The following is a 21,886-nucleotide window of genomic DNA, read 5'->3' on the forward strand; positions in this document are numbered from 1 at the left end:
CATACATCGATCTCGCATTTTCGAACCAATCGCCTCCAAAATGCGAGATCGATGTAATGTACTAGAACGTTGTATTATTGAAATTTTTACATTTTTTTTCGCATACTTTGATAGATTAGTGTTCAGAGTGTTCAGTTAGGTGTGTCGGAATTTCGGGGGAATTTTTGACACTCTTAACACAAAACTGCGAATAAAATATACAAAACTCATAATTTCTCTTTTTAAAGTGGTTTGTTTAATTTCTTTATGGAATATACTTCCAAAATAAACTATTAAAGTTTTTTGAAAAATAATAGAAATATTATTTTTTATTTTTTAAAAAACAATGTTTACAAAGTGCCTGCGCGCACTCATGCAACCATTTTTTTCTATGTAATGATTGGTTGGTTGTTTTTGTTTTACGGCATATCAACCTTTTTTAGGTTATTTAATGCCGAATCTAGTTATTTTGAGGAACGATTTTTAATGGAGTAAATTTTTTTTTTTTTTTTTTAGGTCAGATTCTATTTAACCCATAGTTGGGACCCTAACAGGTATTACCACTCCGGGTCAGAGTGGACCTGGGAGCAATGGTAATTAAAGGGTGGCTCCACACTCCCCAAAGCCCGCAAACGAGGGCCTCACCACTGGATATAGTTTAAGGTCATATCCAGGACCATCTATGTAATGAAATGAATTGAATTTTATGAGTTAAATTTTTTTCAATTTTTTCAATTCCAAATTTTTCTATTGGTTCAATTTTTAATATATTTTCAAGTTTAATGTGAAATTTTATGCTCTTTCCAATAAACCAAATATAATATTCTAGATAAACGTTTTTTTTAAATTCACCCGCCATTTTGAAATGTCTATTTAAATGAAAATAATTAATTTTCTCACCCCAGATTTATATATCATAAATTGAAGATAAAAGATCAATGAATAAAATAATCTAATTTAAAACAAAACAAAACAAAAAATAGTTTTGTGCAAATTTACCTGTAAAGTCAAAAGTTTAAAACCTTTTTTTTTAAACCACGTTGATTTTTTTTTTTTTACTGGAACCTCATATTTTGAAAATATTGTCAAGTAAATATTAAGCACTTACTATAATTTTTTCTATTTCATTCAATTTTGTTTTATTTTAGATATTTAAAAAAATAAATTCATTCCATAAAGAAGAAATAAAATATTTTAAATCAAAAACTCATGTATTTCTTTAAGAGAATAAAAAAAAATGGAAAATTTGTCGAGGGGGTTGTTTATAAAAGTAAACTTACTTATGAATGAATGTGATCATTTTTCAAGTACGGTGACCCATATGATCTACTTTTGTTAACAGCAAACACATGTCAGATATAAAAAGGGGAGATTAATTATGGAGCTTTTAGGCAACCGTAGTTCTCAACTGGAAGAAAGGGAGACAAACCAGCTCTGTGACTATCTGATATGCGAATTTAAAGTCGCTGTATTTTTTAATCCTTGCTTAAAAAATTATTTTATTTAAAAAGTACATGGAATATAAAATATAAATATGGATAAATTCTTTACAATGAAGAAGGGAAGTACCCATTGATTAGTATTTTTTATAGGTAAGTGATTTTTTGGAATTTATATATATTTATTATATTCGAAGTTAAAATTTGTTGATTTTCTTGAAATCTTTTTTAAAGAAAACCGATTAAAAAAAAAACAAATATTGCATATTTTGCTATTAAACCTGTTATTATTTTAAAATTTGGTCTTTGCTCCTTTTATTGAAAAAAAAATTAGTGTTTAAATGAAATTTTTCAAGTCGTTATACGCTTCGAAAGATAGTAAGTCTAATTATTCAAATTTTTATCACACATTTTTAATGGCGACTTGACACTGCTATAATGTTTAGTCGATGAAAAAATTAAAAAGAGATGAAAAGAAAAAATATAAGGGGGTTATCCACCCAAAGCTTCTCACTCTTCATGATAAGAATGTTTATCAAATAATAACGTTATTTTAGCACGATCCGTAAACTGCAGAAGCAGTTTTTTTTTTGTTTGTTTGTTTTATTTTTTTTGCAAATACTCAAATGAACCGGATTTTTTTTTCTTTTTACAAATACTTTATTTCTTATTTACCAAAAAAAAAACAAAAAAAAAAACAACAGTTTATAATAAATTACATTAAAAATAATCTATGTTTCACTATAACTGCACGTTATCCGAAATTATGATGCTCAGGAGGGACATTTTCTGCATTGCCACCATCTTCCTGTTTGCAAAGCAGCAATTAGAAACTGAATTTCAGTAATGAAACTTAAACATCACCAAAAATTCTTATGTATCTTTTTCAGCTGAGAAACAATGGATAATCCCTGTACGAATGTCTGCAAAGAGAGTCTGTAGTGAAGCAAGGGTTGCACAACCCCCCGAACCACACCTCTTCTGAATCGACATTGCTTGAGTCAAGTGGCAAGGAGATGCTCAACATTGGAAACAAAGCAAGGATAAGCAGAAAAAGACTGATGTTATTTCAGAGTTTTTTTTATCTAAAATAGTTGCATAACTAAAGTATATCTAGCTGGAGGGAAGATTTATGGACTCATACATTTTTCAAGTGTATTAGTGAGAGTTATAAAGTGGAACCGGTAGAACACGAACCTGACATGCCTAGCTGACGAATAGCTGCAAACTTCTATACAAGCCTTTTCATCGATTTGATTAATAAAAGTTTACAATAGATAACTGTATATGAACCTTTAAGTGAGGAAGAGCTTATATATTCGTTAACTTACCTGACGTTACCTGGGTATATTATATCTATAGACTAATTCTATTCTGTGGATCTTGCTTGCTTACTGTGTCACCGAGCACACTTCAAGATTATTAATGATTTTATATATATATATATATATATATATATATATATATATATATATATATATATTGTACATACACACACTTGATTACTTCATAAAGAATGAATAGTTTTTTTTCCCAAAAGAGTGTAATGTCATAAAGGATGAACGTTAATTGACAAAATATGTGTTCGTTTGTTTGAAAGCAGCAGACGTAGCTGCTGCCGCTGCTACTTTATCAATTGATATCAAGATTAAAAAATTATACATTTAATAACATATACAACAAATACTGACCCAACGGCTCACACGTGATCTTTATATATGATGCAAACTTTTGAAGAAAAATTGATTAGTGTGCAATTATCAGGGTAATTGCCCCAGAAACTATGTCAATCCTGACGCAATCCTCTACCTAAACGAAAGTCCTGGACGGAGTATTGATGTCGGATTTGGTGAAGAGCTATTATGAGAACCTTTTCCTGTTTTGACAGGGTACAAAACTGCCTTCGAAATCTAGTGAGTGGAGACCATTTTCTATTTACTTGCCTCCCCACGAGGGCATAGTTAGACACAAGGTCGGTCTTTAATATGGAGGAAGGAACTAAAATAAAAATTGTCTCAGTCATGAAGGATTTCTCTTCCACTGACTGAGAACAAAAAAGTGGAGTACAGCATCAGAACAGATACTACACTGCGATCTTGGCCCGATTAGATATCCAGATTTATCCCCCTTTAAACACAGTAATTTGGAGATTAGGTTTCGAAAAGAATAACAAAGGAAATTAGAATTTGAATGATTAGATAATGATAAAATTGCAAATATTATTTTTTAATTTTAAATTCTTGACTTAACAAGTATGGAATGTAGATTTATTTTTAATTGATTAAAAAATTATTTTAAAACAACCTTTTAATAACAATCCATTCTCATGAAATAAAACGTTAAGCAAAATAAATTAGAAAATCGTGGATAAAATCAAAAGATACAAAAAATTTCGAGATTGAATAGAATATAGGCGAGGCATATAAATTTAATTGAGAACTTGAAGGTATCGTCCAGTACTTTGTAAATAAATAAATAAATAACATAGGAAAAAATTTGATTAGGTTAGAAACACATGGAGGACTAAGGTAATATAAAAATAAACAATTTGATGAAATTTAAATCTAAGAAATAGGAATACGAAAATAAGACGATCCATGAATTCCATGGTCATCGGAAAATAATTAAACAATAAACATGTGGAGAGGGAGGTATATTTAACAATTGGTATTGTAAATAATATGATTGAAATCTGTTCAGATATGTATTAATCACTCTTTTGTTTCTCACCGTCTGATGAGATGCTATTCTGGAATGTTTTTGAATAACAAAGTTTGAAATTGTCCGAAACAATTGAAGCATTCATATTAAAATTTTGCTTTAAGGTTTCATGTTGAAATTAGAAAAAAAACACTAATGATCATCTTGCATATTTAAGCATATTTTACAACCCGGCCATTACAGGCGAGCTGCTAGTATATATATATATATATATATATATATATATATATATATATATATATATATATATATTGTCTTGTTCTACTTCAAGTTATCTTAAAGGATTTTCAGTTAACCTCAAATAGTATTTCTCCTGACAAATTAAACTTTGCTTTAACAGATACAAAAATAACTTGTAGTTACATCATTATTAAAAGCTTATATATATATATTACTTATTTAATAAGATATTTGCATGATTGGATCATGTCATACCAATGGTTTTACGCATTAGCACTTATTGATGACACAAACTTTACTTTCAAACTGTGGCTTTTTCATTGTCTTAAGTGTTAAAAATTTAAATGTAGAAATTTTAATTCCTCAGCGTATTAAAAACGAACTAAATTAACTATTTTTCATTAATAGCAATGGTTTCATATCTTAGCACTTATTGATTGATGAAAAACTGTTAATTCCTTTATTTGAAAAGGTCCTGTTCCAAATCTACATATGGTTGTACCTATTTACAATGCCTCCCCACGGGACAGAGTTAGACACCAAGGTCGTTTTTTAACGTGGAGAAAAGGTACAAAAATAAAAATTGTCTCAGTCGTGTAGGATTTCTCCTCCACTGAAAGAGAACGAGAAATGGAAGTGCCGCATCTGAAGAACAGATACTACACTTTGATCTAATGGTCGTAAATCAGATCGTGGATATTTGGGGGGGGCTTATCAAGGCTCAGAGGCTACTCTAGAATAAGGGTTCATGAAGATTAGATAAAAGGTGAGACAACAGAGGAATGATTAGTAATGGTGGAACTTGGATAGTGTCTTATTGTAGAAGAATTTTTGCTTCCTCACTTTCTCATAGGAGAGACGTTATGAATCTTTATGCTACTTTTATAGTAGGTGCTCGACTGAGCTTCAATCTATAGTCCCCTCTCCCACTGTAAAAGATGCACAACAAATACTCGTCTATCTACAACAACTGTCAACAATTTTCCTCACTATCAGTGTCTAAAACTAAACTAAAATTATGAGAGCAAAGTTTCTTTCCTAGAATACTCCATCTGTGGAACACACAACCATAGAGCTCCTTCCCAGCTGACTATAACATGATAATTTTCAAGTCTACTGTAAATAAGTTCTTGCTGAGCTGTCCTCTAATACAATACACATGCCTAAATACCATATATACCAAATATCAAGTCTGTAGATCAAAAATTCGTTGAGTATATAGGTTAAGACTTGAAAATTGTCCTCGTACACACACACATACAAACACACACACACACATTCTCACTTTTATTTCTCTGCTAACTCCTTCCCTATATATTCCTTACTCTCTCATATATGCCCCCTTTTCTCCTATCTTATTTCTGCCTACACTCAACTTCCTGCTGCCATATGCATATATTCTTTCTCATTTCTATGCTAATGCTGTTAAACCAGCTCTTTTCTAGATTTATAATTCTGGCTTTTTCTCCTCTTCTGATAAGAAGCATCTGGCTTCGAAATTTCATGGCTTAAATAGGTTTTTCTTTTTGTCTTCCTTATTGATCTAATTAGTTAACTTTTTTTTTTTTATTTAATTTACAAACTGTTTCTATGCCTGAAGATGACGGTATATCATCAAAAGTCGATTTTAAACAAACACAAAAAAAATAATTCTGCTTTTCTATTGATTTCTTAAACTTATGAATTAGAATTCAAATTTACACAATGTTTACTTTGAAGGAAAAAAAACGTATATATATATATATATATATATATATATATATATATATTATATATATATATATATATATACATATATATGAGAAATCAAAGGATGCGAATTAACATTAACAACGAATATAACATACAAAAAATCATTTCCCTATTGCATGGAGTTTAAAGAATTAAGTTTTTTTTTCAGAGAAAAATGATTAGCAAATAAAAATATATAATTGTTAACATAGAAAATAGTTTTCAAATTTTTCCTGAATTAATTTTCTATATGAAAACGAAAACAATTAAAAACATAAAAAGTAATAGTTATCATTATTTGAATTATTCGGATTACTGTTTTTATCTGTTAGTGTTATTCACACAACATTGCATCCAAATTATCAATCCTCATCTCAAAAACTCAGAACAATAATAGTTAATTAAAAATGTCCACATTTTTCAAAAATAATATGGAAATTAGTTAATCTTGCAACTGCTATAAATTTCTTAATATTATCATATAGGTGTGAAAAGTTATCCAACTCAGCTAATGAAATGCCTGATGTTGTATATCACTTAATGCCACTGAACTAACGTAGCACACGTTTTGCTTTGCACCTAAACGCAAAAAAATAAATGTAAGAGCTTGAAAAATATAATTGATGAAATAGGTCGGCAGAATTTTGTGTTAGCAGTAGCCTGAGATGTTGGAAATTTTTCTGTTTCTATTTCTATCCTTATAACCATGTCACTAGTAAGAGTGCCGGAGGTAAACGTTTTTCTGGGCTGACGTTATCTGCCTGATAGTCAGGGACCCGAATCTTGGACTAACCACTGAGGAGGTTGTCCTATCAGCAGGTGTAAAGTACTGGGGCTGCTGTATTGCCATTTGGTGAATGGATTCTGGACCATGCAGTAGCTTCTGGTGGGGCTTCTCGATGCCATATTAGTGGGTAATTGTTACGGCTTTACCTCATCATGTGCTACAAAAAAATATTTCTTCACTTCTTTTTCTTCCTTAGTTTCCCTGTCTGGGTTGCTCTAACCAAGTTTGTCGACCTATTCCAAAATTCCTAAAACTCCATGAAAAGTTTCCAGAAAAATACATGATTACACTCATAACTTCAACTTCCAAAATAGACCCCCAATACTATATCTCCTCCTCTCAGATCAGGGGTCTACGTTCCAACCTTCCAGAGGTAGAAATCCAATTACGGGAGACCAAACCTGACCTATTCTTCCAAAGTGAAACTGACACTGAACCAACTATTTCCCTAGATGAGTTTGTAATTAAAGGATATTTTAATTTAACATCATGGAATATGTGCCTACATTAGAGATGACTTTCCATGTGGTAGGGACATCTCCAGAGAAGACTATAAATTGCCCTATATGTGCTTTCAGATTGCACTTGCTGACACCACTGCATTTATATTTGCTCTCTATCGCCCCCATAACAGTGGAGTTAGTATATTTAAGAGCATATCTGAGAAAATTGACCACATCCTGTCTGCTCATCCTTCAGCTAATATTCGCGTCTGAAGAGACTTCAATGTTCACAATGTGGAATGGTTAGCCCACTCAATCAAGACAGATGATAAGGGGAGATTCTATCACGATTTTTCCATTGCTTATGACCTAACTCAGATTGTTCACGAACTTACTCATGTGCCTGACATTGATGGTCAATATGCAAATCTTCTAGACCTTTTTCTCACAACTTGCCCTGAGCTATATTTGTCTTCTGTTCTGTCTCCATCGGGATCTTCAGACCACTCGGTTGTCTCCATTAAGATAAAAATACAATGTAATAAGTCCTCCGACATACCTCTCCATCGTATAGTATATCAATACTTTATGACTGACTGGGATAGCTTTCATACATTTATATCAGATCTACCTCTTAGATCCAGGTTTAAAAAGAATGTGTCCTCCATAGTAACAGACCTGATTGAATGGTTAATTGTAGGTATAGACCGATTCATACCCTCCAAAAAGTTTCAGCAAAAACCTAACAGCCAGCCATGGTTCTCTCCAGAATGTACTGCTGCCATTGCGCACAGAAATCAGTATTTCCATTGCTTCCAACGTAATAGATGTACTGAGACTAAAGCCACTTTCAGGACTGCCAGTAACCACTGTAAAAGAGTAATAAAGAATGCAAGGAGTTATATGCTCAGTCCGTCAAGTCCAAAGTAGCTTAGCAGCAGCTTGGTTCCCAAGAATTTTGGCAAATAACAAAGAGGGTCCTGAATAGAAATGTGTGCTCTATCCCAACCATCATCAATGAACTTGGAATAATCTCATCAGCATCGGACAAAGCCAAATTCTTTGCCTAAAATTTTGCAGCTAATTCTACTCTCTGTGATCAGCCCTCCCCCTCCTCACACACACACACACACCGTATTTCCTCCTGTGTCTGAAAACACGCCATGCGACATACAAATATCTGTACGGGATGTTGCCAAGCTAATCAAAAATCTTGATTCCAGTAAAGCAACAGTCCAGGCCAATAAGTCTCCTGTGCGTCATGAGTAAGTTGCTGGAATCTGTGTTAAATAGAGAAGTAGTCAACCACCTCACCAAAAATAACCTTCTTCGTGACATGTAATATGGTTTCCATTCTGCTAGATCTACAACTGATGTGTTAACAGTTACATCTCATAGGATTAGCAAATCTCTTGATGGAGGCTTCCTTTCTAAGACAATTGCCCTCGACATATCAAAGGCTTTTGATAGAGTGTGGCATAAAGGTCTACTCCACAAAATCTCCAGCTACAGTACAGCTGGAAACGTCTTTTCAATTATTAAATCATTTCTCTCTGATGATATCTACATCAATGCTCTCCCAAATCACATTCTAAGATCATTTGTAGACATTTATGCTGATGACACTACCATCTATGGCAACACTTCAAAGGCTGTAAACAACCAAGTTCTCTCTGATTCTCTCTCTTCTGATCTTGAGCATGTGGTGCAATAGGGAAAGAAGTGGCTGGTTAATTTTAATGCATCTAAGACCAAACTTCTATCTTTACATCATCAACATTGATCCCCATCTGGCATCAATTTAAATGAATGGCTTTCATCTTGAGGAGGTTCCATGTTTTGACAAACTTCTGGACTTGACCGTTACTCCTGATCTGAGATGGAACACATACATCAAATCCGTTGCCAGGGCTGCTGGGAAAATGGTGGGTTGGTCGGTTGTTTTTGTTTTACAGCATATCAACCCTTTTCGGGTTATTTAATGCCGAATCCAAAGATTTTGAAGAAAAATTTTTAATAGAATATATTTGTTGTTTTCAAAACAGTTTCTATTTAACCCATAGTTGGGACCCTAACAGGTACTACCACTCCAGGTCAGAGTGAACCTGGGAGCAATGGTAATTAAAGGGTGGCTCCACACTCTCCAAAGCCCGCAAGCTGGGGCCTCACCACTGGATATAGTTTAAGGTTATATCCAGGACCGGAAAATGGTGGGATCGTTCTACCGTTCCAGTAAATATCTCACTGTTTATGCAATTATCTACATGTAGGAGCCAAGTGCGTCCAAGGATGGAGTACTGTTGCCACATCTGGGCGGGAGCTGCTAGAAGCAGCTTATCCTGCCTTGACAGAGTTCAAAATAGATTTCGTAGCCTAGTGGGGGATGCCCTTTTCTCTTCCCTGGAACCTCTTTCCCACAGAAGAGACGTCGCGAGCCTTTATCGTTATTTTCATGGCAAGAGCTCGTCTGAGCTCTAATCTATGATCCCCCTGGCCTAACTTTCACGAAAAACACCCGTCTAGTTGAAACCACTATCTATAATTTCCCCCACTCATTATCGTGCCTAAACCTAAACATAGATTCCATGAACAAATCTTTCTTAGAGCTGCACGCCTGTGGAACTCTGTTCCGTTTTCCTGCTTTCCAGCTGACCACAATATGGTTGTCTTCAAGTCCAACGTGAACAAATTTACGTAATCCAATTTATCAAATTTCCACTACTAACGATGACTGATATGTTCCCTTTGACTACTGTACACTCATTAATCCTTATCCTTGAGTGGCCTCCTGGTCTTGATAAGTAGTGACTCCTTTGTAAAACAAAATAATAGATAAATAAATAAATAAAATAGTTATCCCAAGCTGTTTCTAACAAGACTACACACACCCCTGCTTTGTGATCCCCAGTTGGAAACCTTTGATTTAGATCAACAAGGAGCAAGGGAAATACATTTGAAAATTTGTATGGTATGGATAAGCTAGGTATATTTGAGTAGGTAAATGGATTATTCTTGCAGTCCTAAGATGAGATTTAGAAAGACGAGAAGATTTTTTTTTTCAAGGTAGTCACTACTTATCAAGGCCCAGAAGCCACTCGGGGATAAGGGTTATTGCGTGTACAGTCATCAATGGGATAGTATCGTAGTAATCGTTAGTATTAGAGATTTGATAAAGTGTCTTACTTAAGGGGGCGGTTCATCAGGAATTTGTTTATGTTGGACTTGAAAACATCCAGGTTGTAGTCAGGTGGGAAACAGGCAAACGGAAGAGAGTTCCACAGGCGTGCACTTCTAAGAAAGAAGCTTTGTTCATGGAATCTCGTTTTGGTTTTGGCACAAATAAAGAGTGGGGAAAATTTTTGACAGTGGTTTCAGCTAGACGGGTGTTTTTCGTGAAAGATTGGTGAGGGGGAACCAGAGATTGGAGATCAGACGAGCACCTACCATGAAAGTAACGATAAAACAAAGATAGACTCGCAACATCTCTCCTGTGGGAGAGAGGTTGCAGGGAAGAGAAAAGGGCATCCCCCACTAAGCCACAAAACCTATTTTGTACTCTGTCAAGGTAGATATATAAGATATGAATATAAAAATACGAGGTGGGATGGGATGGAGGAACTTGAGGAAGTTATAAATTTTGAAGGAAGCTGACATTAATGAGGCACCATATCAATATAGACAAGAAACACTTGTGGTGCGAAATGAAGATGGATATCCAGATGGAAAGGCATTTGGTCGAAAAACTTATAAATCAGCGTCTGCCAAGTTAGTCAACTAAAAATTTATTGATGTTCCTAAAACATCATGGAAGAAAGTTTAAAAAAGAAAAACTATGAAATATCCATGCAAATATTTATAATCTTAGAACTAAGATATCTCTATTATAAAGAGGGGGAGGTTCTTAAAATAATGCCTCCTATTTTTTTTTTATTCCATCCAAAACGGATAAGAGAGGATTGCAAATTGCATTGTTATAAATGAACTTATGCATTCATGACCTGAAAGTTTCATCTCTCCGTTGCAAATATTGAAAGCAACCCCTGTCATGGATGTGCTTCAGAAGCAGACAGATGCATTATTGAATCTCTGGTAAAAGTGTATTGAGAATGGTGGTGACTATGTAAGAAAATAAATTCTGAACCACAAAAGGTTGCTCGTTTTAATGGTATTACCTCTGTTTTCGTAGTTCTCCAAGTTTTTGAGTTAAAAACATAGGTTTTACATTTGGAAAAACCCTTGTATATATATATATATATATATATATATAAGGAAGACATTTTTTGATAACATCAATGAGTTAGCCTCATTACTCTAGAACAAAAACTAGATCCAATATCCGGAATATTTGTGTTCTTGTGTTTAAGGGAGGTGGTGTTTGATCAACTTTGTTGGGGAGCCATCATTTGTTTTTAAATCTCTTAAATAGTGTTTCATGGTAAACAACTGATGATCCCTGAAACAACAGTAGAACTATTGTGAATTCATAAAAGCAAATTGATTCAAGGATTGCAGGAAATTAATTGACTTACTGGCAAAATAATTTTCCAATGAAGGACCAAAGAAAAAAATAATTTAATTTTTATATAGTTTTGAAATGTTAAAAAATTTCCAAGACTACAAACAATATTTTTATGCGTATGTGTATATATATACATTTTATATATATATATATATATATATATATATATATATATATATATATATATATATATGTCATCCACATGCAGTACTGTTTTGTTGTTTCACAGCTTATCAGTGCGGCTAGACAGGCAACTACCTCAAGCCAGGGTTGAAATCCGACCGCCTGTACAACAGTCAAGACTCCTAACCAAATCTAATAACCAAACCAAAGCTAATCGGCAGCTGCTCTGGGAGTCGTAAAGTAATTATGTTTTGGCATCATCCAAAATACCTGGGCTCAATTTGTTTACACAAAGAGCGTTGCTTATACGCTAATGTTAATTTGTGTATCACTTTTCAATATGCTCAACTCAAGATGAGGAGCATTATAGTCATCCACATACAGTACTGTTTCACTGTTTCACAACTCATTACACACACACATTTATATATTTGTATGTACAGAATTCACTCCTAAACTAATTAACTGATCATTATAAATTTTGGAACATATCTGACAAGCATAAGGACTGGTAGTGTGGGTTATATTTAGTTTAATGCAATTTTATACAAAGGGTGTAAAAATTAGGATCCTTCAGACTTTTGAGAAATGTTAACAATAGGTATTAGACATTGTAAAATATTCTCAGATATTTGAGTTTATTTGGAGTATATTAAAGGTTTTTAAGGATCAAATGGGCACAACATCAGATTTGAATTGAATTAAATCCACAGTCGTTAGACACCAATTAAACAAGATTCGTGTAACTGAAATTTATTCTGAAAACTCCTTAAGCTTAAGCGTTAAATCATGTACGTTTTCTAGAATAAAAATTATACTAGATTTGGATCAAAATTGGAATCGTCCTTTTCACATGTCCTTAAAGCATGTGATCATGCAACAGTTTCTGACTTTTTAAGCAGAGTTCTTTGTGTGGTTGTATTCTGCTAGATTTTTGAAGCCATACTGATTGCACAGTAGAGGGGAGTCAAGGCAGTGTTGCATCGTATGGGCTTCCTCTACACATTCGTAAATATTTGGGTCAGCCCAAAATTGGAATAAGGATTCTAGACGTAATATTTAGTATCATCATATCTTGGCATTAATCTTCATAAGAAGACATAAAAGTGGTACAACATTCTTCTGTTAGAGAAAATTAAACTTAACTATCCTAAGGCAGATGTTCTTCGAGTTATGAAAAGTTGAAAGAGTTGTAATATATATATATATATATATATATATATATATATATATATATATATATATATACCATCACTGGATTTTTTATTTTCCACCAGACTATCCATTCATGTGTAATCACCTTTTTATTCACTATATTCCCTCTGCTTCACTTTTTTTGTTTTCAAGTAAGATCTTTGACTTACTTGTTGTTTCATCAAATACTTCTGCATGCAAAATCCGATCCCACATTTTGCTAATTCCTACCCTCTAATGAGAAGGAAAGTATTTCTTCGAAACTCCACGGATTAAGGACTATCCATTTATCTAGTGTTTCCTTTTCAGATTAAATATGTTTTTAACTCATTTCTTAGTGTTTTTTAACATATTTTATTAACTATTTGCTCATATACATATATATATATATATATATATATATATATATATATATATATACACACACACACGCAAATTTATTAGGAAAAAAAGAAAAGAAACCGTTTATAAAGCTGCCTCCCCAATGGCAAAGTTTATAGTGGGAGATCCAGATTCTCCAATGTGTATGGACATTATAAAGATTTTTATGCATTTTTATTTTTTAATTAAATGTAATTCTAAATAAATACTTAAAATTATGTGACCACCACTTATTACATGTATGTGTGTGGTTGCATATTTCTCACCTCTGTGTCACTTAAACATTATTATTAATATAGCTATTATTATCATTATTATTAATATAATTTAATTATAATCATAATTAATAATAAAATTTAATTATAATTAATAATATAATTGTAATTATTATTAATAACATAATTTAAATATAATTATTATCATTGTTGTTGTTAATCGATTATTTATTGAAGTAAAAAACTGCAATAACATACAATTCTAAAACCATCTTTCAAAAAAGCATATTTTAAAATTACGTAATTAAATCCATCAGAATGCATTTTGATTATTTTCAACATGTAATATTACTATTGAAAAGGGAGATGTACGATGTGTCAGAAGATTGATTAACTAACATAGGTGATTAATACCATACAATAAAATGATGTGACTGATAAATATTCAGTTTGTTTATTAATTGAAGAAAAATAATTCGGTACTGGAAGCACAGAAGATTCTGAATACTGACAGAAAATACTGAGTCAATAGCGAAAATATCCAAAGAAGTTTATGTTTTGAAAGCAGTGGAGAAATCATGTAAAAAAGACAGACGACACTAAGCAAGCGAAGGGTTAGATTAAAAATCTAAGTAAATAATAATGTTGAAAAAAAACCCCAAAAGAACTCTTCTCTGCAACCTCTTTCCCACAGAAGGAGCGTTGCGAGCCTGTCTTTGTTTTATCGTTATTTCGATGGCAAGTGCTCGTCTGAGCTCCAATTTCTGGTCACCCCTCGCCAATCTTTCATGAAAAACACCCATCTAGCTGAAACCACTGTCAATAATTTTCCCCATTCTTTGACAGTACCTACATCAAAACGTAGATTCCATGAACAAAGCTTCTTTCTTAGAACTGCATGCATGTGGAACTCTCTTCCGTTTGCCTGCTTCCCAGCTGACTACAACATGGTTGTCTTTAAGTCCAACATAAACAAATTCTTGATGAAACGCATCCTTAAGTAATCCAATCTACCAAATTTCCATTACTAACGATTACTACGATATTATCCCTATGATTATTGTACACTCAATAACCCTTATCCTTGAGTGGCCTCCGGGCTTTGATAAGTGGTGACTCCTATGTAAAAAAAGCTTCAACCACCCGAAAGAAAGCAAAGAAAAGGTGGCTTTCAAATCGTAGACGGCTTTGACAATTTCTAGGACAGACTTGGGATTCTCCCTCAGTACTCAAAATTGAACTGATATTTCTTAAAATGGCATGAGGCAGAAGTTAAACACAAGATCGTTTATCTTCCTAAAAAGAGGCACTCTTGATTAGGATAAAAATAAAAATTGCCTCAGTCTAAAAAGATTTCTCCTCCACTTGTACCCCTTCAAATTCGACAAGCAGCAAAAACCCACCCCTTCGCTGTAAAGCTTCTAAGATGCTGAAAAAAAACTTTCTACTCTAATAGCTTTTTTCTGGAATCGCTTGCCCTTAGAATTTATTTTTTTCTCCCTGTTTCCCTGATTGTATCAACATGCAAAAATTTTAATGTAACGTAAACAAATATCTTGCTGCACGACTCCCCACTTAGGAGGTCTCAATATAAATCTGACCTATAATTCACAGCAAACTCTTATGTCTCAGTGACAGTATGCCTTCTTTGAGGTGAAGTGAAATAAAAAAAAAATGATAAATAATTTTTTTAAAAAAGTACATAAGTTATCTTATAATTTTATTAATATACTAGCAAAAGTACCCGTTGTTGACTGGGTTCAAAAATAGCCTACAGAAAATGGACTCTGATTTATGAAAGTATGATAGCTTATGAAAAGGAAGGGCTGTAAAGAGATAGCTTCGAATTTGGGGGTATAAAAACCAAAGCAAAATATGATGAAAGTAAAAATAAAATAGATAAACCCCATAATTTATTATACCATACCTGTTCACACTGAAACACTTATCACAATATTCTGTGGATCTATATTAAAAAACCTTGTTAAACTTTGTGACATATTTCCATTCTATGGAGGTCAGGTGCGAACCAACACCCCATAATTTTATTATACCTATTTCTTCAAACTGAAACATAATTATCAAAGTATACTTACGCAGATAGATATGAAGAGTCCTTATTAAAGTTTGTGCCTATTTCCATTCTATGGAGGCCAGGCGCGAACGCAGACTCTACAATTTTATTATACCATCCCTATTTAAGTTAAAACATACTTATCAAAGTGTTATTATTATGTACATCTATATCAAAAACACTTGTAAACGCTTTTTTTTTTTAAATTTTTAAATTTTTTATTTCCATACTTTGTGGACCAGGCGCGAACACAGACCCCCCACAATTTTAATGAACCACCGTTCTGCCAGATCGAACATACCTATTCCTGTGTCTCGATACATCTTCTATCATTATATGTAATCAGTTTTTTAAAATAGTCAACCATATAGGAGCCTATTCGTGACCAGATACACACACACACACACACACACAGCTTTATATTATAGATATTATGGCTTTGTTAAGTTTGGACACAAAGCGTTCGGTAAATTTGTAGATTAACAGTCGACACTCAAAAATAAGATTCTACTTTTGTTAGGTGACCATATGTGTTGTGCCGACCCTTATGACTTGGCACTCCTACCAAATAAGATATTTAACTAAGCCATTGAACTCTTTCGTTGTTGTGTTGTCCACGAATCCCCGGTTACGATCTGGCACTCCTCATAAAACTCGGATGTTTAGCCCTTGAAGACTTTAGTTTGTATGACATAAACCAACACAGGTTTCTTTCTTTCTGCACATTTTGGAACTCAAGCCAGCCTATCAGATATTATCAAAGCATTGTAGAAGCAGCAGCCGGCAATACAGTATATAATAGCCTAAGTAGGTAATATTCATACCAGTCGCAGATTGTCCGACAAAGTCTTGGTCATTTGTGAATATGAGAATAACCTTGCATCTGTTGGCTGGAATATAGTTCTGAGTAGTCTTCTCCCAGGTTGTTACCTCCAGTCTTTTGGGTGGAGTAAGTTTATTGCTTACTGCCTGGGATGCCCTTACTGAGAATTCCGATGGGATTGCCTAGGCAATTTTTAAATAGCCAGATTGTTCCTCCTTCAAGGGCACTGGTTTTATTTTCCTGACCTTGTGTCACATCTTCCTGCGGTGGGAAGGAAGTAAATAACTCATTCGGAGGAGGGGCAACCATTGTAATATTTATATGTATGAATGAATGAGTAATATATGTCCTATTTGTATCATTTCCTAAGAAAACCTGCTTCCATCATCTTTAAGGATCATAAATGAAAGTTGTTATACATAGCTGAGCCTCTATGCCCAACACACCTTACTCCATAGATTTTTGCTAGTCAGGACGGTACCCTTCCACCTTTGTGATGACTACATCCAGCAGCAGCAGCAGCAACCTGTCCTTGTGAATATTTTTTTTTTATCTACCACAAAGCCATAATCAGTATCAGTTCTGAACCTTCCTTCTACAGCAAGACAACAATGACTACCTTAATCATGGTCACAGCAACTACAGCAGCTATTAACCGAATTAAGAATCATCATCAGCTTCTTCTCCTATCAGCCAAAGTTTTACAGCAGCTAAGTCAAAAACAACAGCTTCCAGTAGACCAAAGAAAACTCCGGCTGATATACATCGCTACAGCAGCCATCAACTGATCCATTCACCAATATCATCATCCAAAATGACATTTTGGCCAGGCTAGGATAACGATCATCATTATCATCCTACAGTAATGATCCATCCTTCCTATCAACTCTCTGAAGCATGGACTCTCTTCTTAAACGGTCACATATTTATTTCTTTGTAATAATTTCCACCCTCATATTTTGCCATACACATGTGTTTGTTTTTTTTTTCTTTGTCATTGCCATATTTTTATGTCTTTTTCTTAGTTATAAGACCGATGAACCAGTGGTTGACTTCTGCAGCATATGTAAATACCATGAAAAACTTCATAGTAAAAAGAAAAAAAATATATTTTAGACTAGATTGAGAGATCAACTTCATATGTAGATTTAGCATAAAATGACTCTTTGCTTCCAGACTATTTCAACTTTTTATGGCAGTTAACTAAAAAAGAAGATTCGTCACTAACTAGCAAGTAAGAGTATACCGATTAATCGGCATGTAGTCGGCCTAATGGGCTTCCTTGCCGATTAATTGGTCGATTATTTACTTTCCTATTTAATTTAAATCATTTTATTACTGCCAAGTAACTCATCAGATACCTTTGACACATTAACATAGTAACTGCTAATTTAACTTAACATTTATTAAGTGTCTGGCCACCATGATGGCTTTTTGTCTTTCTTAAATAAAATTACAAAATCCAATTTCTTATTCTTAAATGAATATAGTTGAACAATTAGATAAGAAAAAGAAATTACAAACCAATTATAAAGTACAAATTGTAATTCTTTAAGTGAATAACTATAAGCTGAAGTTCTGCACCTGCTCTACTTCCTCTTCTATTCTAGCTGCCTGTCTCCTCTACCCTCATAGTCTCTTCAGTATTTAAAGTTGAATACTTTTAAGTTGTAATGTAGAAACATTACAGTTTCTCTATTCTCATGACACAACCTGTTCCTCATAGGTTCATACACATTACCACCTGTACTAAAGAACCTCTCACCCTCCAAGATGAAGGTGGTGCACTTAAATATTTTGAAGCCAGTTTACTCAGTACTGGTAAGATCTCCTGTGTCGTCTTCTACCACTGAAATGGATCATCACCAGCGAGTAGTTGTAAAGCTATGTAATGCTCAAGTTCTTCTGTGCATTTAACTATAAGGGATTTACTCCTTTTGAGTTAAGATTGTGATTTTTGTATTTCTATAGTAGTTGCCGTTTCCAGGTTTAACTTAGCTTCTACCTGCTCTAAGTTTGGATTTGTTACTATAGGCTTATTTGAAGCTAATTTATCAAACAAGCTTGAAAGAGATACAGTTGTACTTTCAATTTGACCTTCTTGACCCTCAACAGAGCTTGAAGAAGTGTATCCTGTTGATTCTGTTTCATTATCATCAGTAGAAAATAGATGTAGAATCCAATTCTTAGTGTTTTCCATGTCATTCTTTTGAAATCTAAATGTGAATCTTGGATCTAGTAAAGTAGACATACACAACTTTTTATCATTTAGATAGGATGAAAATCTTCTTTCCATTGATTCATTGAATAAGACAACAGTGGTAAGGATTCCATTAAAGTCAGAAATATCAGAATTAGATTGGACAGCTTTTAGAAGAAATAACTTCAAAGCTAAAATTGTAGGTATCATCATCGATATGGCTGAAGTTCTGCAACTTGCTTCTTTTTTTTTTTTTTTTTTTTTTTTTTACAAAGGCATCACCACATTATCAAGGCCCAGAGGCCACTCAAGGATAAGGGTTAAAGAGTGTACAGTAGAAGTTGGTCAATATAGTAATACTTAGTAATGAAAATTTGGTAAATTTAATAACTTATATGGAACGGCTCATCAAGAACTTATTTACCTTAGACTTGAACACAACCATATTGTAGTCAGCCGGAAAGCAGGAAAACGGAAGACAATTCCACAGGCGTGCAGTTCTAAGAAAGAAGCTTTGTTCATGGAATCTATGTTTAGGTTTAGGCACAGATAAAGAGTGGGGGAAATTATTGATAGTGTTTACAGCTAGACGAGTGTTTCTTGTGAAAGTTTGGCGAGGGGGGACCATAGATTGAAGCTCAGTTGAACACTTTCCATGAAAATAACGATACATCAGAGACAAACTCGCAACATCTCTTCTGTGAGATAAAGGTTGTAAGGAGGAGAAAAGGACATCTCCTACGAGGCTACGAAGTCTATTTTGAACTCTATCAAGGCAGGACAAGTCCTTTCTAGCAGCTCCTGCCCAGATGTGGCAACAGTATTCCATCCTTGGACGTACCTGGCTCTTATATAGATAGAGAATAGCATCAGCAGTGAGATATCTACTGGATCGATAGAAAGATCCCACCATTTTTCCAGCGGCCTTGGCAACAGATTTGATATACGTGTTCCATTTAAGATCAGGAGTAATGGTCAAGCCCAGAAGCTTGTCAAAACTTGAGGCCTCCTGAAGACGAGAGCCATTCATTTCAATTGATGACAAATGTGGATTAAAATGTTGATGATGTAAAGAGAGAAGCTTGGTTTTAGATGCATTAAAAGTAACCAGCCACTCCTTTCCCCATTGTACTACATGCTCAAGATCAGAGGAGAGAGAATTGGAGAGTACTTGCTCGTTTACTGTCTTAGATGTGGTACCATAAATGGGAGTGTCGTCAGCATAAATGTCTACAAATGATGTAAGGATATGATTTGGAAGATCATTAATGTAGATCAGGAAAAGAGTTGGGCCCAGGATGGATCCCTGAGGGACACCGGCATTAATACTGTGAGCTTCTGATTTTTGCCCCTCAACTACTACTCTTATGAACCTATCAGAAAGAAATGATTTAATAATTGAGAAGACTTTTCCAGCTATACCATAGCTAGCGATCTTATGAAGTAAACCTTTATGCCATACCCTATCAAAGGCTTTAGATATGTCAAGAGCAATTGCCCTAGAAAGATTGCCACCGTCGAGAGATTTGCTAATCCTATGCGATATAACTGTAAGGACATCTACTGTAGATCTAGCAGAACGGAAACCATATTGAGTGTCACTAAGAAGGTTATTTTTGCTGAGATGTTTGATTACTTCTGTATTTAACACAGATTCTAGCAACTTACTCATGACGCACAGGAGACTTATTGGCCTGTACTGAGAGGGGGATGAGCGATCACCTGAATTCTTAAATACAGGGCATACTGATGAGATTTTCCAGGGAGATGGGAAACTATTCTCCTTAAGACAACGTTTAAACAGTTTTGTAAGTATGGGCGCTAGTTCAGGTTGAAGTTTTTTGAGTACTATAATTGGAATACCATCAGGGCCAGTTGCTTTACTCGAATCAAGGTTTTTGATTAGCTTCGCAACATCACGTACAGATATACGTATATCACATAGCGTGTTTTCTGATACAGGAGGAAATATTGGGGGTTGGCGGTCTTGGTCGCAAAGGGTAGAATTAGCTGCAAAGTTCTTGACAAAGAGTTTGGCTTTGTCTGATGCTGACGAGATTACCTCAGGTCCATTGATAATAGTTGGGATGGAGCACACGCTTCTGTTCAGGATTCTGTTTGCTATTTGCCAAAACTGGTGGGAACCAAGCCGCTGCTCAGCTACTTTGGACTTAACAGATTGAGCATACAACTCTCTTGCGTTCCTTATTACTTTCTTACAATGGTTGCTGGCAGTCCTGAAAACGGCTTTAGTTTCCATACATCTATTACGTTTGAAGCAGTGGAAAAAGTGATTTCTGTGCGCAATGGCAGCAGCACATTCTGGAGAGAACCATGGCTGGCTGTTAGGTTTTTGCTGAAACTTTTTAGAGGGTATGAAATGGTCAATACCTACAATTAACCATTCAGTTAGGTCTAATACTATAGAGGAAACATCCTTTTTAAACATGGAATGCAGAGGTAGATCAGATATAAATGTACGGAAGCTATCCCAGTCAGCCTTAGTGTATCGATATACTGTACGATGAAGTGGTACGTCTGGGGACTTATTACATTTCATTTTTATCTTAATTGATACAACAGAGTGGTCGGAAGATCCAAGAGGCGACAGAACAGAAACTGAACATAGTTCAGGGCAAGTTGTGAGAAAAAGGTCTAGTAGGCTCGCATACTGGCCGTCATTATCGGGCACACGAGTAGGTTCCTGAACAATCTGAGTGAGGTCATAGGCAATGGAGAAATCATGACAGAACCTCCCCTCATCATCGGTCTTGTTTGAGTGGGTCAACCATTCGACGTTGTGAACATTGAAGTCTCCACATACGTGAATGTTAGCTGAAGGATAAGTAGAAAGGACTTGGTCAATTTTCTCAGATATGCTTTGAAAGATAGTAACTCCGCTGTTGTGGGGGCGATAGAGAGTAAATATAAATGCAGTAGTGTGAGCTAAAGCAACCCGGAAGCACATATAGGGTAAGTTAGGATCTTCCCTGGAGATGTCCCTCCCACATGGAAAGCTATCTTTAATATAGGCACATATTCCATGCCCATGGCGATCTTGGGGGTCAGATTTAGAA

The 21,886-nt window shown here is 34.5% G+C and overlaps 1 protein-coding gene across 4 annotated transcripts in view; it reads right to left on the reverse strand.

Moving 5' to 3' along the window:
* Positions 1-21,886, reverse strand: part of LOC145258668 (protein zyg-11 homolog B-like) — a 158,226-nt gene that overhangs the window by 98,814 nt on the left and 37,526 nt on the right. The window contains exon 1 of one of the 4 annotated variants that reach the window (XM_080116630.1): positions 2,750-2,851. The exons of 2 other annotated variants lie outside the window; for them this stretch is intronic. The gene's annotated coding sequence lies outside the window, so the exon portion shown is untranslated. Of the gene's footprint in view, positions 1-2,749; positions 2,852-21,886 lie in introns of those variants that run through there. One more of the 4 variants, XM_080116628.1, reaches the window with a different exon arrangement.

Source organism: Euprymna scolopes, chromosome 3, assembly GCF_053919585.1.
Source record: "Euprymna scolopes isolate OS-2025 chromosome 3, ASM5391958v1, whole genome shotgun sequence".
Lineage (NCBI taxonomy): Eukaryota > Metazoa > Mollusca > Cephalopoda > Sepiida > Sepiolidae > Euprymna > Euprymna scolopes.